Here is a 23,478-nt window from a genome sequence, read left to right as displayed (position 1 = left end):
CTCCAGTACTCTCGCCTGGAAAATCCCATGGATGGAGGAGCCTGGTAGGCTGCAGTCCACGGGGTCGCTGAGGGTCAGACACGACTGAGTGACTTCACTTTCACTTTTCACTTTCATGCACTGGAGAAGGAAATGGCAACCCACTCCAGTGTTCTTGCCTGGAGAATCCCAGGGATGGGGGAGCCTGGTGGGCTGCCATCTATGGGGTTGCACAGAGTCGGATACGACTGAAGCGACTTAGCAGGCGGGAATGTAGGCTGGTGCGGCAACTGTGAAAAGCGGTATGGAAGGTCCACGTGACCCAGCAATTCTGCTCCTGAGTATACAGCCAAAGAGTACCAGACAATTATGTGAAAAACAGCCAAGACTTGGGTTGTCTGAGTGTCCAACGACAGATGAACGGATTAAAAAATGTGCTACCCAGCACCTCTCCACACAGAAAAAACAGCCACACTTACCAGTTTAAGCTTTTATTAATGGGGGAAAGGAAATACTGAGATGAATTTAATTAAAATGTATTTTCCCACCAGCCTCTTGAATAAAATGAAGTTCTTCATTCGCCACTACATTTCCCTCCTCGACTGAGGTCATGATGGCTCTTTAATGTGTAGGTAAAGGGTCCTCTCTGCTGTGCACCTGAGGCAAGTTAGGTGTTAGTAAACTGATAGTTAATATACTCTAAAATAAAGAACTACAGAATTGGGGGTAGAAATTTGGAAAGCGCGCTAACTGGAATATTCTCAACACTGAGATTTTAAAAGACTGCCATATTTTTTGGTTTCCTTCCTTCCCTCCCTCCCTCTCTTCTTTCCTTCCTTCCCTTTTGCATCTCTAGGCTGAAAGCCAAAGACCATGCAGTGCAGAGAGACAGATTCCAAAATACAGATTGATCCTATAAGAACGTACATTTTTATTCTTTAAAATTACGAATGTTCTTAAATTTTAAAATATTTTTCATTATTTTTCAAATTCTTTTCCCATTTAGGTTACTGAAGAACACTGAGCAAGTTTTCCTGTGCTGTGCAGTGGGTCCATGTTGGCTGTCTGTTTTAAATACAGCCGTGTGGATATATCAATCCAAACTCCTGGTCTACCCCTTCTACCCACACCCGCTCCTGGAACCATAAATTCACCCTCTAAGGCTATGGGTCTGTCTCTGTTTCGTAGACCAGTTCATCTGTATCCATTGCTTAGATCCCATGCATAAGTGATATATTTTTCTTTCTCTGTCTGACTTAACTTCATGTAGTATGATAATCTCTAGGCCCATCCATGTTACTACAAATGGCATTGTTTCATTTTGCATGGCTGAATAATATTTCGCTGTATGCGTGGACCACGTTTTCTTTACCCATTTCTTTGCTGACGGACATCTAGGTTGCTTCCACGTCTTGCTATTGTAAGCAGTGCTGCAGCGATCGCTGGGTGGCACGCACACTCGGTTTTCTGTGGCTGTATGCCCGAGCGTGGCGGTGCTGCGCCTTACGCAGCTCTAGTTGTAGTTTTTGAGGAGCCTGCACATTGCTCTCCACGGTGGCTGAGCCAGTTACGTTCCCACCAGCAGCGCAGTGGGGCTCTCATTTCTCCACACCCTCTCCAGCACTTACTGTTCGTAGATTTTTTGATGGTGGCCATTCTGACTGGTGGGAGGTGGTATCTCATTGTAGTTTTGATTTGCATTTCTCTAAAAACTAGTGGTTTTGAACATCTTTTCGTGTGCTTCTTGGCTACCTGTTCGTCTTCTTTGGAGAAATGTCTATTTAGGGCTTCTTCCCACGTTTCGACTGTGTTGTTTGTTTGTATGGTATTGAGCCACGTGAGCTGTTTGTAAATTTTGGAGACTAAGCCTCTGTCGTTGACATCATTTGCAAATATTAAGGACATAATTTTGCTACTCAGACTAGATTACATTACTATTTAGCACGGTGTTGCTTATGTATCACTTTATCTCTTTGAGTAGAAAACTATACTTCTCACATGCTCATGTTTTTTTTTTCTCTTTTCACGAGACCCTGATCATATAGCACAACATTTATTTCTGAAATAATTCAGCCCAATCTAACTTCTTGACCCCCATTTCCCACCACTCACCGCCACAGAGATTGTATTTTAGCCTCACGAATGCACTTACCATTCCATGATGTTCTGTGTACGATCTTAATCTGCAGATTGCCTTGCTTAAATAATCTTTATTTTGAATCAGTCTGATAAAATTAACTAGAAGTAGAGAAGGAATCATCAGAAAAAAATTTTCCCTTGGATTTTACAGTTTCTCTTGATACTCAAGGGCTGCATCTCCACTTGTACTGCAAAAGGCATTTCCTTTTAAGCATATGTGAGTTGGGTGTTGCTCCAGAGAAATTCAGGTTTGGAAAGCCTAATACCTCTTGATCACTGGCTGCCTTTCAGTAAATTTTATATAAAATTTTCCTTCCGATTGCTAGTTTTTGAGATCCTCAAAAGGACGTCATTTGGGGAAGTTTCCCCATATTCTGACATTCTATAATTTCTACCATTGTACTTACCATACAGTGACACTTTTGCTTGAGAAAAAAAAATCAATAGTGTTGGGTATAACTTTTAGCTTGGAGATTTACCTCTGTGATTCCCACTGCTTCATAGCTTAGACCTAAGGTTTCCTTGGCTTTTCCTTCATTTCTTCACATTATTTGGGCATTTTGTTCTCCTTTCCATTATCCTATCAGAACAGTGGCTGACTTGATCTCAGATATTTGTGCTTCCGTATTTAGTTAGCAATGTCTATTCTCAACTGATGCTTGAAGTAGAGGAAAGTATTAACTAGGTATCAGTGTTCTCACCCAAGTATCCATGATGTCCTAGAACCAGAAATATTTGAGACTAGGATCTGCTTTCCTCTTTTTTTCCTCAACTCTCTTGTTCCTTCTTTCAACTCCAAGATTCCAGGTCCTAGCCATTCAATTCTTTCTTGTTATTTCCTAAATCTCTCTATGTCTCTGTTGTAGAACACATGGACGAATCGCTGTGTCTTTAATGTTAACTTTGTACTTCTGAATTGTTCTTATGACTCCATTGATCCTTGAGCCTGGACCTGTGCTATGGCCACTGGGAGGAAAGGGCAGATGCATCTTCCATGAAAGTTCTCTGATTCTATGATGCTGATGTCAACTGGAGGTAAAGTTTGCCCTTTAGATGTAAAGTAGTAGGTATGGAAGAAGTAAGAACATAGCTTTATTTAAGAGTTTTATTATCTTTTCCAACTTCCCAGTTAACACCCCCAAATCTTGTTTTCTGAACCACTGAAAATACTAAAGGTCCTGAGCTTTAAGATTCAACTGCTCTAAAATTTTGAGAAGTAAAGTTACGAGCTTCAGCATTTGAATATCCCTATGCCTGATAACAATCTTTATAAAGTTTTTTGTTGTTGTTGTTGTTTTTCAGAGGACTATCTATTGAGTTAAACAGACCTGAGCCAGAAAATCATGTATCTTTTATCTTATTCTCTTATGAGATGTAAATATAAAAATATCCTGTAATATAAAACACCTTTGCTACAGAAGGTTATCTACATTTGCATAGAAACCCATGTAGTAAACAGCAGTTAGGGCTGAGTGTATTCAGTTACCTATAATTGCAGCTTAGAGATGACACCGTTTACACTTAATTCTGATCAAAACCTTAGTTCTTCAAACAGGATTCACAGCAGAAGACAACACTTTCTGATTCACCAGGGGAGAAATGAGATGCCTACCACGTCTTCGTCATCTGCTGTATTTCGCTTTGTACAACCAGTTGATCAAGGTCGATGTCACACACAGCTCCAAAAGGGTGAATAGGAACAAATAGTTTGAAAGGATTTTACCAGCTCTCTGTTTTCAAAAGGAAAATGTCATTCTTAGATTTCTTTACATGTTAGCACTTAAAAAAATAAAAGTATAATAAAATTTCAGGAAGATGAAAAAGAGAATAGAAAAACTGTTCATTATATTCTCGCACCCTCAACCACTATGGTTTTATATATATATATATATATATATATATAAAATTACATATAATTATATATGGTTACATATACATACGGTTACATATATATACCATACTATGGTTACTAGTTAGTTAACTAGTTCCACAGCATATATTAGCTTCCATTTTGATGAATTTTTCTTATTTCTATAATGAAAATGATTTTACAGTAATTGGGATATATAGTATACCACGTATACCACATCAATACATGGTTACATATATACATGTCTAGTCAAGGCTGTGGTTTTCCCAGTGGTCATGTATGGATGTGAGAGTTGGACTATAAAGAAAGCTGAGCACCGAAGAATTGATGCTTTTGAACTGTGGTGTTGGAGAAGACTCTTGAGAGTCCCTTGGACTGTAAGGAGATCCAACCAGTCCATCCTAAAGGAAATCAGTCCTGGGTGTTCACTGGAAGGACTGATGTTGAAGCTGAAACTCCAGTACTTTGGCCACCTGATGCAAAGAGCTGACTCACTAGAAAAGACCCTGATGCTGGGAAAGATTGAAGGTGGGAGGAGAAAGGCACGACAGAGGATGAGATGGTTGGACGGCATCACCGACGCAATGGACATGAGTTTGGGCAGGCTCTGGGAGTTGGTGATGGACAGGGAGGCCTGGCGTGCTGCAGTCCATGGGGTGCGGGGGTTGCAGAGTCGGACACGACCGAGCAGCTGAACTGAACATATACACATATATATTGATGATAACTGATAACTATTGAGGGTGATTTTAAGGTGACAGATTCCACCAAATGAATAATAAGAATCATTGTGTTTTCCTCTGTTATTGGGTATATTATCAGTACATTTTCATTGAGGCTAATGGACTTCTGAAGAAGATGGAATTGAGACATTTGGGTTCAGTGTTACAGAATTTATTTAATGGAGAGATGTTTAAAATCAGGCCTGTTGTTAGAAAAGGGTCATAAGGAGGAAGTGACAGTGAAGGAAGAGGAGGTTTGGATTGGTGACTTAGGCTCAACACAAGGACTTAGGTGTTGGGGGTAGGCGGAACTGACCCATATCCTTGCAAGGTATTTGGGTTGGAAACAAGAATACAGAATCTGTAATTCTGAAAACCAAAACCTGAAGGACCCTTGTGACAAGGCCACCATGGGTTATGGGGATGAGTTTTCAATACTGACACCATTTAATAGTATCTGAACCCATGACTTCAGATGAAGGTAAATTGAAAGTGGTCAAACAGAAGATGGCAAGAGTGAACACTGACATTCTAGGAATCAGCGAACTAAAACGGACCAGAATGGGTGAATTTAACTCAGATGATCATTATATCTACTACTGTGGGCCAGAATCCCTTAAAAGAAATGGAGTAGCCCTCACAGTCAACAAAAGAGTCCAAAATGCAGTACTTGGATGCAATCTCAAAAATGACAGAATGACCTCTGTTTGTTTCCAAGCAAACCATTCAATATCACAATAATCCAAGCCTATGCCCCAACCAGAATGCTGAAGAAGCTGAAGTTGAACAGTTCTATGAAGACCTACAAGATCTTCTAGAACTATAACCAAGAAAAGATGTCATTTTCACCATAGGGGACTGGAATGCAAAACTAGGAAGTCAAGAGATCCCTGGAGTAACAGGCAAGTTTGACCTTGGAGAACAAAATGAAGCAGGGCAAAGGCTAAGAGAGTTTTGCCAAGACAACACACTGGTCTCAGCAAACACCATCGTCCAACAACACAAGAGAAGACTCTGCACATGGACATCACCAGATGGGCGATACGGAAATCAGAGTGATTATATTCTCTGCAGTTGAAGATGGAGAAGCTCTATACAGTCAGCAAAAACAAGACCGGGAGCTGACTGTGGCTCAGATCATGAACTCCTTATTGCCAAATTCAGACTTCAGTTGAAGAAGGTAGCGAAAACCACTAGATCATTCAGGTATGACCTAAATCAAATCCCTTACAATTATACAGTGGAAGTGAGAAATAGATTCAAGGGATTAGATCTGATAGAGTGCCTGAAGAACTATGGACAGAGGTTTGTGACATTGTACAGGAGACAGAGATCAAGGCCATCCCCAAGAAAAAGAAATACAGTATAAAAGGCAAAATGGCTGTCTGAGGAGGCCTTACAAATAGCTGAGGAAAGAAGAGATGTTAAAGGGAAAGAGGAAAAGGAAAGATATACCCATTTGAATGCAGAGTTCTAAAGAATAGCAAGGAGAGATAAGAAAGCTTCCCTCAGTGATCAGTGCAAAGAAATAGAGGAAAACGATAGAATGGGAAAGACTAGAGATCTTTTCAAGAAAGAGATACCAAGGAACATTTCATGCAAAGATGGGCACAATAAAGAACAGAAATGGTGTGGACCTAACAGAAGCAGAAGAGATTAAGAAGAGCTGGCAAGAATACATAGAAGAACTGTACAAAACAGATCTTCATGACACAGATAACCACGATGGTGTGATCACTCACCTAGAGCCAGACATCCTGGAATGTGAAGTCAAGCAGACCTTAGGAAACATCACTACAAAGTGAGTGGAGGTGATGGAATTCCAGCTGAGCTCTTTCAAATCTTGAAAGAGGATGCTGTGAAAATGCTGCACTCAATATGCCAGCAAATTTGGAAAACTCAGCAGTGGCCACAGGACTGGAAAAGGTCAGTTTTCATTCCAATCCCAAAGAAAGGCAATGCCAAAAACTGTTCAAACTACTGCACAATTGCACTCATCTCACACACTAGCAAAGTAATGCTCAACATTCTCAAAACTAGGTTTCTACAGTACGTGAACTGAGGACTTCCAGATGTTCAACCTGGATTTAGAAAAGGCAGAGGAATCAGAGGTCAAATTGCCAACATCTGTTGGATCATAGAAAAAGCAAGAGAGTTCCAGAAGAACATCTACTTCTTCTTCATTGACTATGCTAAAGCCTTTGACTGTGTGGATCACAACAAACTGTGGAAAATCCTTGAAGAGATGGGAATACCAGACCACCTTACCTGCCTCCTGAGAAATCTGTAGGCAGGTCAAGATGCAACAGTTAGAACCAGACGTGGGACAACAAACTGGTTCCAAATCAGGAAAGGACAATATTCAAGGCTGATATTGTCACCGTCCTTATTTAAATTATATTCAGAATACATCATGCGAAATGCTGGGCTGGATGAAGCACAAGCTGGAATCAAGATTGCTAGGAGAAATATTAATAACCTCAGATATGCAGATAACACCATCCTTATAGCAGAAAGTGAAGAAGAACTAAAGAGCATCTTGATGAAAGTGAAAGAGGAGAGTGAAAAAGCTGGCTTAAAACTCAACATTCAAAAAACTAAGACTCACGGCTTCTGGTCCCATCACTTCATGGCAAATAGATGGGGAAATAATGGAAACAGTGACAGATTTCATTTTCTTGGGCTCTAAAATCACTGCAGTTGGTGACTGCAACCATGAAATTTAAAGACACTTGCTCCTAGGAAGAAAACCTATGACAAACTAGGCAGCATATTGAAAAGCAGAGACATTACTTTATTGATAAAGGTCCATGTAGTCGAAGGTATGGCTTTTCCAGTAGTCATGTATGGATGTGAGAGTTGGACTATAAAGAAAGCTGAGTGCTGAACAACTGTGGTGTTGGAGAAGACTCTTAAGAGTTCCTTGGACAGCAAGGAGATCCAACCAGTTGATCCTAAAGCAAATCAGTCCTGAATGGTCATTGGAAGCACTGATGTTGAAGCTGAAGCTATAATATTTTGGCTACTTGATGTGAAGAGCTGACTCATTGGAAAAGTCCCTGATGGTGGGAAAGATTGAAGGCAGGAGGAGAAGGGGATGACAGAGGATGAGATGGCTGGATGGCATCACCGACTCGATGGACATGAGTTTGAGCAAGCTCCGGGAGTTGATGATGGACAGGGAAGCCTGGTGTGCTTCAGTCCATGGAGCTGCAAAGAGTCGGACACAACTGAGTGACTGAACTGAACTGAAGCCATGACAGTGGAAATTACAGGTATGCTGGGGGACTCCTAAGATGTTCCAGGATGTATCAACTAGAGGTATAGAGTCAGTATTGAACTTAAGGCTCCCAATGTTCTTGAATAAATTGAGAGAATAAACTGGGATTGGACCTCAACAAGATCTCAGATTTATTGCTAATATGAACAATGGAGGGTCAAGAGATGAATTTGAAAAATGAAACAGTTAAGGTTGTGATTGTACTCCAATCCAGTAAAATGAACATTCTTATTATGTAAAAATAATCTGAAGCAATATGCAGAGGTTTACATTTATTTACAATTTCACTTTAAGTTTTCCTTCAGGGTAAGCATCATAAAATATTAACATCCTGTACACCAATAAGACAGTTCTTTGATGTGCCATTTAATTGATTTCTCTTAAGGGTCAATTTCGTGTAGTGAAATAATTTGGAATTTAAGCCACCCTGATTAGTTCATCAGGATCGCCATCCTGACAAGTTCAGCAAGGGACTAGCCCTGTGGCCCTTAGCAAGTAGTTTAACATTTCTTAGAGTTGTTTCTTAAAGTGAATCAGACATAAATCATTCCCTGAAGAAGTCTGCTATCCCAATTACTGTAGCCATTTTCATTATGTAGAAATAAGAAAAATTCAGCAAAACGCAAACTAACATAAGTTTTGGAACTAGTTAATTACTCAACAGTTTGGGATTTTGAAGTAAGGAGCTGCTACTGCTAAGTCACTTCAGTCGTGTCCGACTCTGTGCGACCCCACAGACAGAAGCCCACCAGGCTCCCCCGTCCCTGGGATTCTCCAGGCAAGAACACTGGAGTGGGTTGCCATTTCCTCCTCCAATGCGTGAAAGTGAAAAGTGTAAGTGAAGTTGCTCAGTCGTGTCCGACTCTTAGCGACCCCATGGAGTGCAGCCTACCAGGCTCCTCTGTCCATGGGATTTTCCAGGCAAGAGTACGGAGTGGGGTGCCAGAGCATGCTGAAAAAACAGGCAATATCCAATGGGCTCTATTCAGAAAAGTTGGTTTCTAGGTCTTGGTTGAAGGCCCAGCTGTTTCAGCCTCTGTCAAGCCCTGGGTAGATGGGATAGAGCAGAAGAGGGAATCTACAGAGAAGGCTTCAGTTCCTACACAACTTGCTTAGGACTGACTTCCATCTTCTTTCCCCTCTTAGCTTCTCCTCTGTGTAGAAACAAACCTATACAGATAAGAGCATGTATGTCTGCCCAGCGTCCCACATGCATCGAAACGGACATACACGGATACTGAACTGCAAACACAAACATACTTAAACAGACTCACACAGACCTGCTGACAGACAGACACGGAGCAGGCAATGCAAGAATGTCCACAGCCATGTGCACAGAGGGCCGAGTACACCTGTGTTCCAGGCTGCTTGCATCCACAGGACTTAGCTTTATTCTGTCAACAGACTATATTGACAAAATATATACAGCCCAATAGTGAACGTAAATTCTCGGATATTGCAAGTACATAGGATATTATTTCTTTCACTCAAGATCAAATCTTGCTATAATTACCTTGATCTTCTAAGGCCTGAGAAAGTTGGCCTCAGAGATGCAGGTAACTGAGAGGAACTGACCTACCTATCATAAAACTATCTTGGTTACAAGGTGGGGCTGGAATTCAATATAATGGTAAGTCACTCGAAATATATCTATTAACGTTTATGAGACATTCCATGTGGTCACTCGTGGTTTTGGGGCATCTGAGGTTTAGGAATGTGGTATATCCTGGTGGCGAGTGGTAAATTATCTACTCGCCAGTTCAGGAGATGCAGGTTCAATCCCTGGATTGGGATGATCCCCTGGAGAAGAAAATGGCAACCCACTCAAGTATTCTTGCCTGGGGAATCCCACGGACAGAGCAGCACGGCGAGGCTACCGTCCACAGGGCACAAGAGAGTCAGGCACAACTCCGTGACTAATGGCAACAGCAGGTGCAGGAATACAGGCCACAGTCCGAGCTGTGCTGAGAGCAGGTGCATGCGCAGAAGACTGCGCTACTGACGAAGGCCACCTCCACATCTTGAAAAGTGCATACTCTGGTAAATCACTAAAGGATTTAGAATGTAATTGTAAATTTGTGATGAAATTCTCATAGAAACCCGGTACTTACATGTGGCCAAACAGATTTTTTAGCTAAACCAAAGATTAAAAATTCAAGACATAGTAAAAGCAGACCGATCACCGCGCTGCAGGCACTCAAGACATTCAATACTATAGAACAGGTCATCTGAAACAGATAAGAAGAGTCACCAGGTCATTGGAAGTTAAGTATATTCAAGTAGAAGATTTATATAAATTCTGATCTTTCCAGAATGGTAAGGTCATTAAAAGGACAGTCAAAACTGCAGATTTTTCAGAATATTAGTAAGACTGAACTTTTGATGTGAAAGTGAAAGTCGCTCAGTCCTGTCTGACTGTTTGCAGCCCCATGGACTAGAGCCCGCCAGGCTCCTCTGTCCATGGAAGTCTCCAGGCAAGAAAACTGGAGAGGGTAGCCCTTCCCTTCTCCAGGGGATCTTCCCAACCCAGGGATCAAATCCAGGCCTCCCGCATTGCAGGCGGATTCTTTTACTGTCTGAGCCACCAGGAGAGCCCAAGAAAACTGGAGTGGGTAGCCCTTCCCTTCTCCAGGGGATCTTCCCAAGCCAGGAATCGAACCAGGGGCTCCTGCATTGCAGGCGGATTTTGTAGTATTTATATATTTATTCCTTCAAGGACAATAACTATTGAATGTCTTATCTGCACCACGCAAACAGTGCTCTTTGTGAACAAAGAGATAGAAAAGACATGGTCTCTGAACTCAAGGAGCTTTCAGACTAATGAGTAAGACAAACAAGTGCATGTTAAATGTGAATAGAATATTAGAAAGAGGTTAACTCTATAAGCAAAACCAGAGTGCCTCCACGGGTCAGATAACAAGGGAGTTAATATTCCAGGAGTTTGCCATGGTTCATTTTATAGTGCAAAAAAGGGGAGCTGAGGGAAACTGTTAGAGAGACATGCTATCTAGATAGAGATTTAGGGTTTTATCTTGAAAAATCGTGGGAAGTTACATTGCTGGGCCGGCCTACTCTGGTTTCAGGCCATATTCTTTTCAGACTATGTACCCAAGACAATATCTATGGAAAATGCTGCTGCATAATGACATTTTGTTCGTGTATGATGTCAGAGCGGTGCTAAGATGTGATACTGCTATAGGAGACATTATCGTATCCTTATTTTATTGTCCTAATTTGCATCAGTAGGATTTACTTTTATCTTACATAAATTAGATAATGGGCAGGATAAAGTAATGGATTCTGGAACTTATTTCACCAGATAGATTATAGTTTATTGCTGTCCATGGTTGTACAGTGATCTCAGCTTATTCTTTTGGAAAAAAAAAATCTGCTTTTAAAAAGACAATCACAATGAAATAATATATTCATTATTTCATTCTTATAATCTAGATGTTCAAAATCATTGTTTAGTAAATTACAGTACAGAAATATAATTCAATCTTGATTTTTAAAAATTGGACTGTATTTGCTTTACGACGTGTTAGTTTCTGCTGCACAGCCACGAGACTCGGCTGCGTGTATATGCTATCCCCTCCCTCTGGGGCCTCTGCCCAGCGCCCACCCCACCCCTCTCCGGCACCGCAGAGCGCTGAGCGGAGCTCCCTGGGCTGCGCAGCAGGCTCCCAGCAGCGATTCCGCGCCCGGTCGCGAATGTCTGTCAATGCTCCTCTCTCAGCCTGTCCTGTCCTCCTTCCTCCACTTTCCCGACTTCTGTCCTCTAGGTGTGTGAGTCTGTTCCTGTCCTGCAGTAATTCATCAGTGCCATTTATTTTTAGGTTCCATGGATATGCATTAACGTACAATATTGTTTTTCTCTGACTTACTTCACTCTGGGTGACAGACTCTAGGCTCATCTGCATCACGACAAATGACCCAACTTTGCTCTTTTTATGGCTGAGTAACATTCCACTGTATGTATGTTCCGCATCTTCCTTATCCAGTCATCTGTCAGTGGGCATTTAGGTCGCTTCCATGTCTTGGCCATTGTAAATAATGCTGCAATGAACACTGAGGCACATGTGGTCTTTTTGAATTATGGTTTTCTCAAGGTATATGCCCAGTGGTGGGACTTCTGGGTCATATGACCATTTTATTTATTTTTTTTAAAGAACCCCCATACTGCTCTCCACAGTGGCTGTATCAATTTACCTTCCCAAGAGGAATTTACATTTACAAGAGGGTTCCCTTTTCTTCATATCTTCTCCAGCATGTACTGTCTGTAGACTTTTTGATGAGGCCATTCTGACCGGCGTGAGGTGGTACCTCACTGTAGTTTTGATTTCCATTTCTCTCATAATGAGCAATGTTGAGCATCTTTTCCTGTGTTTGTTGGCTATCTGTATGTCTTCTTTGAAGAAATATCTGTTCAGGTCTTCCGCCCATTTTTTTTTTTTTTTGACTAGGATGTTTGTTATTTTTTGCTATTGAACTACATGAACTAACTGCTTGTATAGTTTGGAGATTAATCCTTTGTTTGGAAATATCTTCTCCCATTCCGAGCATTGTCTTTTAAGTCATGTTTATGGTTTTCTTGGCTGTGTAAAGGCTGTTAAGTTTAATTAGTGCCTCTTAGTTCATTTTTGTTTTTATTTTCATTACTCCAGGAGGTGGGTCAAAAAGGATCTTGCTGGGATTTATGTCAAAGAGTGTTCCACCTGTAAAGCAGAGGCAGCATAAAACTCTCTAAGAGTTTTAGAGTGTCTGGTCTTACATTTAGGTCTTTAATCCATTTTGAGTTACTTTTGTGTATGGTGTTAGGCAGTGTTCTAACTTCATTTTTTACATGTAGCTGTGTGGTTTTCCCAGCACTTCGTATTGAAGAGGCTGTCTTTTCTCCATTGTATATTCTTGACTCCCTTGTCATAGATTAGGTGGCTGTGTGTGGGTTTATCACTGGGCATGCTGTCCTGTTACACTGATCTGTATTTCTGTTTTTGTGCCAGTGCCTGCTGCTGCTGCTAAGTTGCTTCAGTCGTGTCCGACTCTGTGCGACCCCACAGACGGCAACCCACCAGGCTGCCCCGTCCCTGGGATTCTCCAGGCAAGAACGCTGGAGTGGGTTGCCATTTCCTTCTCCAATGCAGGAAAGTGAAAAGTGAAAGTGAAGTCACTCAGTCGTGTCCGACTCTTTGCGACCCCATGGACTGCAGCCTACCAGGCTCCTCCGTCCATGGGATTTTCCAGGCAAGAACACTGGAGTGGGGTGCCATCGCCTTCTCCGATGCCAGTGCCATACTGTCTTGATTACTGTAGCTTTGTAGTATAGCCTGAAGTCAGGGAGCCTAAATTCTCCAGCTCTTTTTATCTTTATCAAGATTACTTTGGCTACTTTAGTTTTTGTTTCCACACAAACTAAACTTTTTTGTTCTAATTCTGTGAAAAGTGCCAGTGGTTATTTTTTTTATATAATTTATTTATTTTATAATTGAAGGATAATTCCTTTACAGATTTTTGTTGTTTTCTGTCAAACTTCAACATGAATCAGCCATAGGTAAACATATATCCCCTCCCTTTTGAACCTCTCTCCCATCTCCCTCCCCATCCCACCCCTTTAGGTTGATACAGAGCCCCTGTTTGAGTTTCCTGAGCCATAGAAAATAGACTTATGGACATCAGGAGAGGGGAGGAGAGGGTGAGATGTATGGAGAGAGTAACGTGGAAACTTACATTACCATATGAAAATAGCCAATGGGAATTTGCTGTATAGCCACTGGTTATTTGATAGAGACACGACTGAGCGACTTCCCTTTCACTTTTCACTTTCATGCACTGGAGAAGGAAATGGCAACCCACTCCAGTGTTCTTGCCTGGAGAATCCCAGGGACGGGGGAGCCTGGTGGGCTGCCATCTGTGGGGTCACACAGAGTCGGACATGACTGAAGTGACTTAGCAGCAGCAGCACTTAATTTGTAGATTGCTTTGGGTAGTATAGTCATTTTTATAATAATGATTTTTCCAATCCAAGAACATGATATAATCTCTCCATCCTTTTGTTTCCTATTTGATTTCCTTCATCATCATCTTATAGTTTTCTGAGTATGAGTCTTTTGCCTTCTTAGGTAGGTCTAATCATAGTCATTTTATTCTTCTTGTCGCAGTGGTAAATGGGATTGTCTTCCTAATTTCTCTTTCTGATATTTTGTTTCCAGTGTATAGGAATGCAAGAGGTTTCTGTGTGTTAATTTTATATCCTGCAGAGTCACTAAACTTTAACTTTACTAAATTCACTGATTGGCTCTAGTACTTTTCTGGCGGCCTCCTTAGGGTTTTCTATATATAGCATCATGTCCTCTGCAGAGAGTGACCGTTTTACTTCTTTTCCAATTGGATTACTTTTCTTTTTCTCTGACTGCCATAGCCAGGACTTCCAAAACTATGCTGAATAACAGTGCCAAGAGGGGACTGACACCTTGTCTTATTTCTGATCTTACAGGAAATGCTCTCAGTTTTTCGCCATAGAGAATGATGCTTGCCATGGGTTTGTCATATTTGGCCTTGATTATGTCAAGGTAGGTTCCCTCTTTGCCCACTTTTCTGGAGAGTTTTTATCATAAATGGGTACTGAATTGTGTCGAAAGCTTTTTCTGCATCTATTGAGATGATCATGTGGTTTTTATTTTTCAACTTGTTAATATGGTGTATCACACTGATTGCTCTATGTATCTTGAAAATCCTTGCACTCCTTAGGATAAATCCCACTTGATGGTGTTAATCCTTTTAATGTGCTGTTGGATTCAGTTTCTAGTGCTTTGTTGACTGTTTTCGCATCTGTGTTCATCAATGGTATTACCCTGTAATTTTCTTTTTTGTGTGATATCTTTGGTTTTGGTAGCGGGCTGATGGAGGCTTCATAGAATGAATTTGGGAGTGTTCTTCCCTCTGTAATCTTTTTGAAGAGTTCGAGAAGGATAGGTGTAAGCTTTTCTGTAAATGTTTGATAGAATTTGCCTGTGAACCCAGGTGGTCCTGGACTTTTGTTTGTTGGAAGATTTTTAGGCACAGTTTCAATTCCATTGCTTGTGATTGGTCTGCTCTGATCTTCTTTTTCTTCCTGATTCAGTCTTTAGAAGGTTGTACTTTTCTAAGAATTTGTCCATTTCTCCCAGGTTGTCCATTTAGTGGGCATACAGTTGCTTGCAGAGTCTCCTATGATCCTTTATATTTCTGTGGTATCAGCTGTTAAACTTCTCCTTTTTCCTTTCTAATTTTATTGATTTGGGCCCTCTCCACTTTTTTCTTGCATCTGGCTAAATGCTTATCAGTGTTGTTTATCTTTGCACAGAACCAGCTTTTGATTTCATTGATCTTTTCCATTGTTTTCTTAGTCTCTATTTCATGTATTTTTGCTCTGATGTTTATGATTTCCATCTGCATTGAAATGCAATGCAGTATCTTTTTCCCTTCCCTCATTTTCACTCTGTATGTGTCCCTAGACCTGAAGTGGGTCTCTTGTAGACAGCACATAAATGGGTCTTATTCTTGTTTCCACTGCGTCAATCTGTCTTTTGGTTGGAACATTTAATCTATTTAAGGTAATTGTCAATATGCATGTTCCTATTAGACTTTTCTTAATTGTTTTGGGTTTCTTCTTGTAGGTCTTTTCCTTCTCTCGTGTTTCCCACCTAGAGAAGTTCCTTTAGCATTTGTTGGAAAGCTGGGTTGGTGGTGTTGAATTCTCTTAGCTTTTGCTTATCTGTAAAGCTTTTGCTTTCTCCATTGAATATGAATAAGATCCTTGCTGGGTAATCTTGGTTGTGGATTTCCCCCTTTCATCGCTTTAAATGTATCATGCCATCCCCTCTGGTCTGCTGAGTTTCTGCTGAAAAATCAGCTGATAACCCATGGGGAGTCCCTTGTATGGTATTTGTTGCTCTTCTGTGGCTGCTTTAATATTTTTCATTGTATTTAATTTTTGTTTGATTAATATTTGCCTTGACATGTTTCTCCTTGGGTTTATCCTATATGGGACTCTCTGCACTTCCAGGACTTGGGTTGACTTATTTCCTTTCCCACGTTAGGGAAGTTTTTGGCTGTAACCACTTCAAGTGTTTTCTCAGACCATTTCTCTTCCTCTTCTCCTTCTGGGACCCCTATGATTCTAATGTTGCTGCAGTTGACGTTGTCCCAGGGTCTCTGACACTGTCCTCATTTCTGTTCGTTTTATTCTGCTTCACCATTACGTCCTGCAGCTCACTTATCCATATTTTTTCCTAAGCTATTCTGCTGTTGGCTTCCTCTCGTGCAGTTTTCATTTCAGTTACTGTGCTGTGCATCACTGTCTGTCTGTTCTTTAGTTCTTCCAGGTCCTTGTTAACATTTCTTGTATCATCTCAATCTGTGCCTCCATTGTGTTTCTGAGGTCTTGGATCATCTTTACTAATATTACTCTGAATTCTTTTTCAGGTAGATTGCCTATTTCCTCTTCATTTATTTGCTCTTGTGGGTTTTTACCTTGCAACTCCATCTGCAACATATTTCTCTGTCCTCTCATTTTGTCTAAATTACTGTCTGTGGTCACAGTTCCTCTTGCTCCTGTTGTCTGTTCCCTCTTGGGTAAGCTTGTTCCAGGAGCTTGTGTAGTCTTCCGAGTGGGAGGGGCTGGTGCCTGCAGCCCGGTGGGTGGTGCTGAGTCTTTTCCCTCTGATAGGCGGGGCCACAACAGGTGTGTGTTTTCAGGTGTCTGTGAGCTTCGCACGGCTTTAGGCAGCCTGTCTGCTGACAGGCGGGGCTATATTCCTGTCTTGCTGTTTGGTGTGAGGTGTCCAGCTCTGGAGCCTGAAGCAGTGGGTGGAGCCAGGTCTGGGCATCACGATGGCTACTCGCTCACGACAGGTTTGGGTACAGTGGCCACGGCTCAGGTGTGTGTGTGAAGTGCCTGCGGTGCCAGAGACCAGCAAGAAGTGGCAACAAACTCTTCTCTTGTCTAATATTATTGATCCACAATATTCTTTGCATGTGTAAACTGTCTCCAGGAAGATGACCTCTCTCAATTTCACATTAATACATTGGAGACTTCAGGAAACAAAGAGGAGGCGGCGGGGTCAGAGGTTCCAAAAGTCAGTCCTCTGAAGTGGTCCTGGATTTGTCCTCAGTGACACCATCCAGAAGGCAGGCAGTGGGAAGGCCTGGGGATCTTTATGAAAGGTCAGAAGCTCTCACCTAAAGGCAAGCAACTCAGAAGCGCCGTCATCCTGCAAGAGCTCAGGAATCTTCAAGGTCTCCTTTCTTTGCTGCAAACTCATGTTAACCGCCCCCCCACCAAATTATGGTGAGCATCCCCCTGAATGTCAGTGAAAAGACTGAGAAAGGAAGAGATGAAGGGAGAAGAGGTGGTGGTAGAAAGCTACTCTCTCCTTTAGTTTTGAAGGACAGTTTGCCTGGATAAAGATTTTCTGACAGTCCCCCCACTCCCCCAAGCATTGAAAATGTCATCCTACTGCCTCAGTGTTCTGTGACTTCTGATAAAGCCAGCTATAATATTATCTAGGGTCTCTTGTACACTATAAATCATTTTTTCATTTGCTGCTTTTGAGATTTTTCTCTATTCTTGACTTTCAATCATTTCAATTTTGGTAAGACTATATGTGGATTTTTTCAAGCTTATTCCACTTGGAATCTATTGATCATCTTTAACATTTAGATTATTATTTTTTCATCAAGTTGGAAAATTTTCTGCCAGTATTTCTTCAGATATGCTTTCTGTCCCTTTTACTTTCTCTTCTGTTTGGGGGATCTCTATTATACACATACATTCGTATGCTTGATACTGAGCTTCCCGGGTGTCTCAGTGGTAAAGCATTCACTTGCCAATGCAGGAGATGCGGGTTTGATTCCTGGGTCGGGAAGATCCCTTGGAGTAGGAAATGGCAACCCACCTCAGTATTCTTGCCAGGAGAATTCTATGGACAGAGGAGCTGGTGGGTACAGTCCATGAGGTCACAGAGAGCTGGACATGACAGAGCAGCTGAGCACACACGTGGCTGATAGTGGCTGGTGGTTTTGAGTCCGTGTTCATTTTTCTTCATTTTTCCATCTTATGCCCCTCTTATTAAATAATCTCTACTGACCTATCTTCATGCTTTCTGATTCTTTTTTCTGCCAACTCTAGTCTGTTCTTTATTTCCTTTAGTGAATTCTTCGTATTTAGTGCTTGCCCTTTTTAATTAGAGTATCTGTTGTTGTTTTTTTTTTTTTTTAACAGTTTCTGTCTCATTATTGGTATCTGTTTGGTGAGACATCACTTTTATCCTTTTACTTCTTTAAACATCATTTCCTTTAGTTCTTTGAACATGTTTTTAACAGACGATTTACTGTCATGGACTATAAGGTCCAAAGTCCGTGCCTCATCAGGGACACTGTCTGTTGGTTGCTTTTTCCCCCTCGAATATGTGAAATATATTTCAGAGTCTTTGCATGCTTTCTATTTTAAATGGACATTTAACATCATATGTTGTAACAAATTTTCCATTAGATTCCTCCTTTCCCATCCAGAATTCATGATTTTTGCTGTATTTTTGGTTGTTGTTTTCTTGTTCTTGCTTATTTGTTTAGTGACTTTCCTAAATTCATTTCCTACAGTTTTGATCTGGGGTCTCTGAATTCTCTATTTTTGGAAGAAGTTCCTTTAAAAACTCCTTCTTTATGTATATGTATAATCGATTCACTTTGCCGTACACCTGAAATGAACACGACATTGTAAATCAACTATACTGCAAAACGAGACAGAACAAGCGGCTTCCCAGGGGTTACCGCTGGGCCAGTAGAATTTAATGCCTTTACCAAGGGGAACCTGTGTGAAAACACACACTTTAGAATTTCGGTAAGTTTAGAACACAGTCTTAGCTTCCACTTTTTGCTTGCCCAGGGTTTCAGAGCCAGCCAGGATGGGTGTTTCTCCTTCCCCAAGTCTTTCCTCTTAGACGTGGATAGTCTTCCACATGTACACAGTATTTTTGATCTCTAAGAATATGCTGAGGCTTCTCAAAGCTCCCTGTGAATAGTTTAAGGTGTATAGCATAATGATTAGACTTACATACATCATGAAATTATTATTGCAATGAGTTTAATAAACACCCATTGTCTCACATACATAGAAAGTTAAGGAAATAGAAAAAAAATACTTTTCCTTGTGATGAGAACTCTCAGGATTTATTCTCTTAACGACTTTCATATATGGCATAGACCAGTGTTAATTATATGTATTTACGTATATGTCAATTATACTTCAATAAAACTGGAAGAAAAAGTTTAAATTAAAACTTTAAAAATGAAAAAAAAAAGCTCCCTGTGGTTTTCTAGTTATCAAAGATTTTCTTTTAAATTTCTGACCAAGCTTTGGTTCATTGCAACTGAACTCACAGCTTTATGCAGCTGCGCTGTAGTCAGTACACTGATATTATTTCAGTACTTTCCTTGTGATAGGACTTTGTTTTCACTTTGTATCTACACAAATAGCCGCAACAGCCTGGGGACAGAGATTTTCAGATTGCTGTAAGTTAAGAAAATATCGACTGTGCCCAGAGAACAATGATTTTAAGAGAGCATCAGAGGATGTCAGTCCTCTCAGCTGACTGCAAGACTAGGCTTTTCCTGGCTACTGTGCCAATGAGCTGGGGATTGAGGTGGAACTGGGAATATCTCCAGGTTAAAACATCACAGATCTCTGTTTCTTGACACTCAGTAGTGTCACCTGGATAGACAATTTTCAGTTTTTGAGTTTGGTTAATGTCCACTGCATTTTAGTTAATGTCCATGGCATGATGTCCATCCCATCACTTCATGGGAAATAGATGGGGAAACAGTGGAAACAGTGTCAGACTTTATTTTTCTGGGCTCCAAAATCACTGCAGATAGTGACTGCAGCCATGAAATTAAAAGACGCTTACTCCTTAGAAGGAAAGTTATGACCAACCTAGATGGCATATTCAAAAGCAGAGACATTACTTTGCCAACAAAGGTTCGTCTAGTCAAGGCTATGGTTTTTCCAGTGGTCATGTATGGATGTGAGAGTTGGACTGTGAAGAAGGCTGAGTGCCAAAGAATTGATGCTTTTGAACTGTGGCGTTGGAGAAGACTCTTGAAAGTCCCTTGGACTGCAAGGAGATCCAACCAGTCCATTCTGAAGGAGATCAGCCCTGGGATTTCTTTGGAAGGAATGATGCTAAAGCTGAAACTCCAGTACTTTGGCTACCTCATGCGAAGAGTTGACTCATTGGAAAAGACTCTGATGCTGGGAGGGATTGGGGACAGGAGGAGAAGGGGACGACAGAGGATGAGATGGCTGAATGGTATCACTGACTCGATGGACGTGAGTCTGAGTGAACTCCGGGAGTTGGTGATGGACAGGGAGGCCTGGCGTGCTGCGATTCATGGGTCACAAAGAGTTGGACACGACTGAGCGACTGAACTGAACTGAACTGAACTGAATGCCCACCCCAGGTGGCGCTAGTGGTAAAGAACCCGCCTGCCAATGCAGGAGATATAAGAGACCCTGGTTTGATCCCTGGATTGGGAAGAGTCCCTGGAGGAGGGCGTGGCAACCCACTCCAGGACTCTTGCCTGGAGAATCCCATGGACAGAGGAGCTAGGTAGGCTCAGTCCATAGGGTCACAAAGAGTCGGACACAACTGAAGTGACTTTGCAGGCACATGCATGCACTTTGAAACTATTAATTTCAGGGTCTTTCTTTTTTTTGCTGACATTTTCCTTGTTTTGGGGGAGACTCAAGGACCTTAACTTGGAGGCATGTGGTTCCAGGTGGGAGAGTGAAAGCTGAGCCGTGGTTCAGACCACAGCCCATGACTGGGGGTGGGGGGAGGTGGGGGGAGGGCAGAATGGAAGAATGACATCGTAAAGTTGCTTGTGCTACCATCCCAGAAATCAACCTGCCAGCACCAATATTTATAGTTACTCCAATTTCTTATCTTTCCATTTTACTATCCATGGACATAAAACTAAACACTATAGGAAATCAACACATTCCAGACTCTTTACAATATCTCGAACATATTTCCCATCATACAATCAAACCTTCCTAGAAATATGAAAAAGAAGAAAGAAACAGGTAATAACAGACACTGGATCATTTCAAGAAATCCAAGTTCAAGTGTGATAATCAATGTTTTAATTTACATTAAATGATTTATCATAATAGAAATTTAATTCCATGATTAACTTCATACATCTTGAATTATTTTTATGGCTAATGAAATGTAACAAAGATTTCAGTAATTGGAGTATATCTTTTTCCTTTTGATAAAGATTCAGTAGAAAATTAAAGTTCTTATATCTTAACAATCTATCCTCCAAAAATTTGGGTAGGTTTCTAGTGATTCCGAGTCAATGCTACTTCCTTATGGACTCTCATTTTGTCAAGTAAAATCATTTTTAGAGTTGCTACCAACATTCTGACTTACCAAAGACCTTGAACGCCTCCTCTCAAACAGTACTGTAAAGATTCCTGACAGCAAAAACTGGAAACAAAAATCACATTTATTAATACCCTGTCATTACATCTCCATGTAATAAACTTAAAAAGCAAGAGAATTCTGGAATGCCATAACATGAAGAGTATCATATTCAGCCTTTTGTGGGACCATTGAGAACATCATGGACCCCTTAAGGTGAATTTATGTGGCAAAAAGACTGTCAAATTTAGTTAGTTTTTTTCAATCACAATTTATTGAGCCCATGAATTACAAGAAAATGCATCTAGTTGATGAACTTACTGCTAAACATGCTAACCTTGGTGATATCACACGCAAGTACTTTAAATATAATGCTGAAATATTTTATTAATAGAAAACATCACATTTACGAAGTATTTGATTCACTATATATATTCAAATGCAAGAATTCCATAATGTCTTCAATGAGTAGCTTGTTCTGTGACTTTCCATCGATCCTAAAACTTGTTAGAAAGATGGCAGTTATGGTGCATCAGAAATGTATTTTTTCCACTCGTGCAACTTTAATGTATGCATGGAAACTTTCAACAGCATTTAAAGAATAACTATTCAGTTAGTAGTGAAGGAAAAGGAATATTCCTCCCCCCAAATGGCACCACTAACATGCCAGTGCACGCGTGCACTCACTGCACACGCTTGCACTCACTGCACACGCGTGCACTCAGTCTGACGCAGTCGGGTCTGACCACGCACTCTAGTCTGCCTGGCTCCTCCGTCCACGGAATTCTCCAGCAATAACACTGGAGGGGGTTGCCAGCTCCTACTCCATGGGATCTTCCTGCCCCCGGGATCCAATCCACACTGCCCATGTCTCCTGCGTTGGCAGATGGATTCTCTACCAGTGAGCCACCTGGGAAGCCCAACATGTCAGTACCAAGAGCATTCTGGGGTCAGAAGGGTATGCGTTTGAGTTCTTGGAACTGTGCTTTCTATGACACTCAAGAGAAGTTATGTGGCTTGTCATTAAGTCTTTCCTTTTTCATTGGTAAAGTGAGAATAGTGTTTTCTAAGTCGTGTTACTAAGCGGTTATTGTAGCAGTTATATATGAAGTAATATGCTGAATTATTTGTAGTCAACTTGGTCCTACAGTGTCCACCTATGACTCAGAACTACATTTTCCAGAATTAATTTCTGTTATTTCCAGTTACAATAGCGTAAGAGAAAATCTCAAGAAATATTTGGAGGGTATAGAAGGGAAGCAGAAACTGTAAGTTTCAGAAGATCATAGTGATCAGACATGGAAGCCATGGCCTCTTTTTCTCTCCCTCTCCTCTGTTATATTTTCATGTTATCTTTCAGAGAAAGCAATTTCTAGATGGATCCATGATCTTCCCTTTGCAACCCCATTCTGGTTCAAGGTTTAATTACAGAGCTTCAAGATTTAATTACATACAATCTGCCTGCAATGCAAGAGACCCTGGCTCAATTCCTGGGTGGGGAAGATCTGCTGGAGAAGGGATAGGCTACCCACTTCAGTATTCTTAGGCTTCCCTGGTGGCTCAGATGGTAGAGAATCCACCTGCAATGTGGGAGATCTGGGTTCAGTTCCTGAGCTGGGAAGATCCCGTGGAGAAGGGAATGGCTACCCACTCCAGTATTCTGACCTGGAGAGTTCCATGGACTATACAGTCCAAGGGGTCGCAAAGTGTCGGACACACCTGAGCGACTTTCACTTTCAACTTGTCCATTCATGCTGGCGCCTTGTGAAAGTGAGTGCCAGTTGCTCAGTCGTGTCTGACTCTGTGACCCCATGGACTGTGGCCCACCAGGCTCCTCTGTGCATGGAATTCTCCAGGCAAGAATACTGGAGTGGGTTGCCATTTCCTTCTCCAGGGGATCTTCTCAACTAGGGATCAAACCCAGGTCTTCTACATTGCAGGAAGATTCTTTACTGTCTGAGCCACCAGAGGAGCTGATGCCCTAGGCAGGAGCAGTTAGTGATCTTTTTTTTATGATCCTCT

General features: G+C 41.3%; 1 long non-coding RNA gene across 2 annotated transcripts in view; it reads right to left on the bottom strand.

The window, feature by feature from the left end:
• Positions 1-454: 454 nt before the first annotated feature.
• Positions 455-23,478, bottom strand: part of LOC133227176 (uncharacterized) — a 35,549-nt gene continuing 12,525 nt past the window's right edge. Inside the window, exons 4-7 of one of the 2 annotated variants that reach the window (XR_009729744.1) lie at positions 21,466-21,522; positions 10,102-10,218; positions 3,605-3,848; positions 455-636 (exon numbers count right to left, since the gene is read on the bottom strand). This is a non-coding gene — a long non-coding RNA (uncharacterized LOC133227176). The remainder of the gene's footprint in view (positions 637-3,604; positions 3,849-10,101; positions 10,219-21,465; positions 21,523-23,478) is intronic. The other variant, XR_009729745.1, reaches the window with a different exon arrangement.

Source organism: Bos javanicus, chromosome 15 (genome assembly GCF_032452875.1).
Source record: "Bos javanicus breed banteng chromosome 15, ARS-OSU_banteng_1.0, whole genome shotgun sequence".
Classification (NCBI taxonomy): domain Eukaryota; kingdom Metazoa; phylum Chordata; class Mammalia; order Artiodactyla; family Bovidae; genus Bos; species Bos javanicus.
Note: the sequence above shows the minus strand (reverse complement) of the source record. Positions and strands in the feature narration are given on the sequence as shown.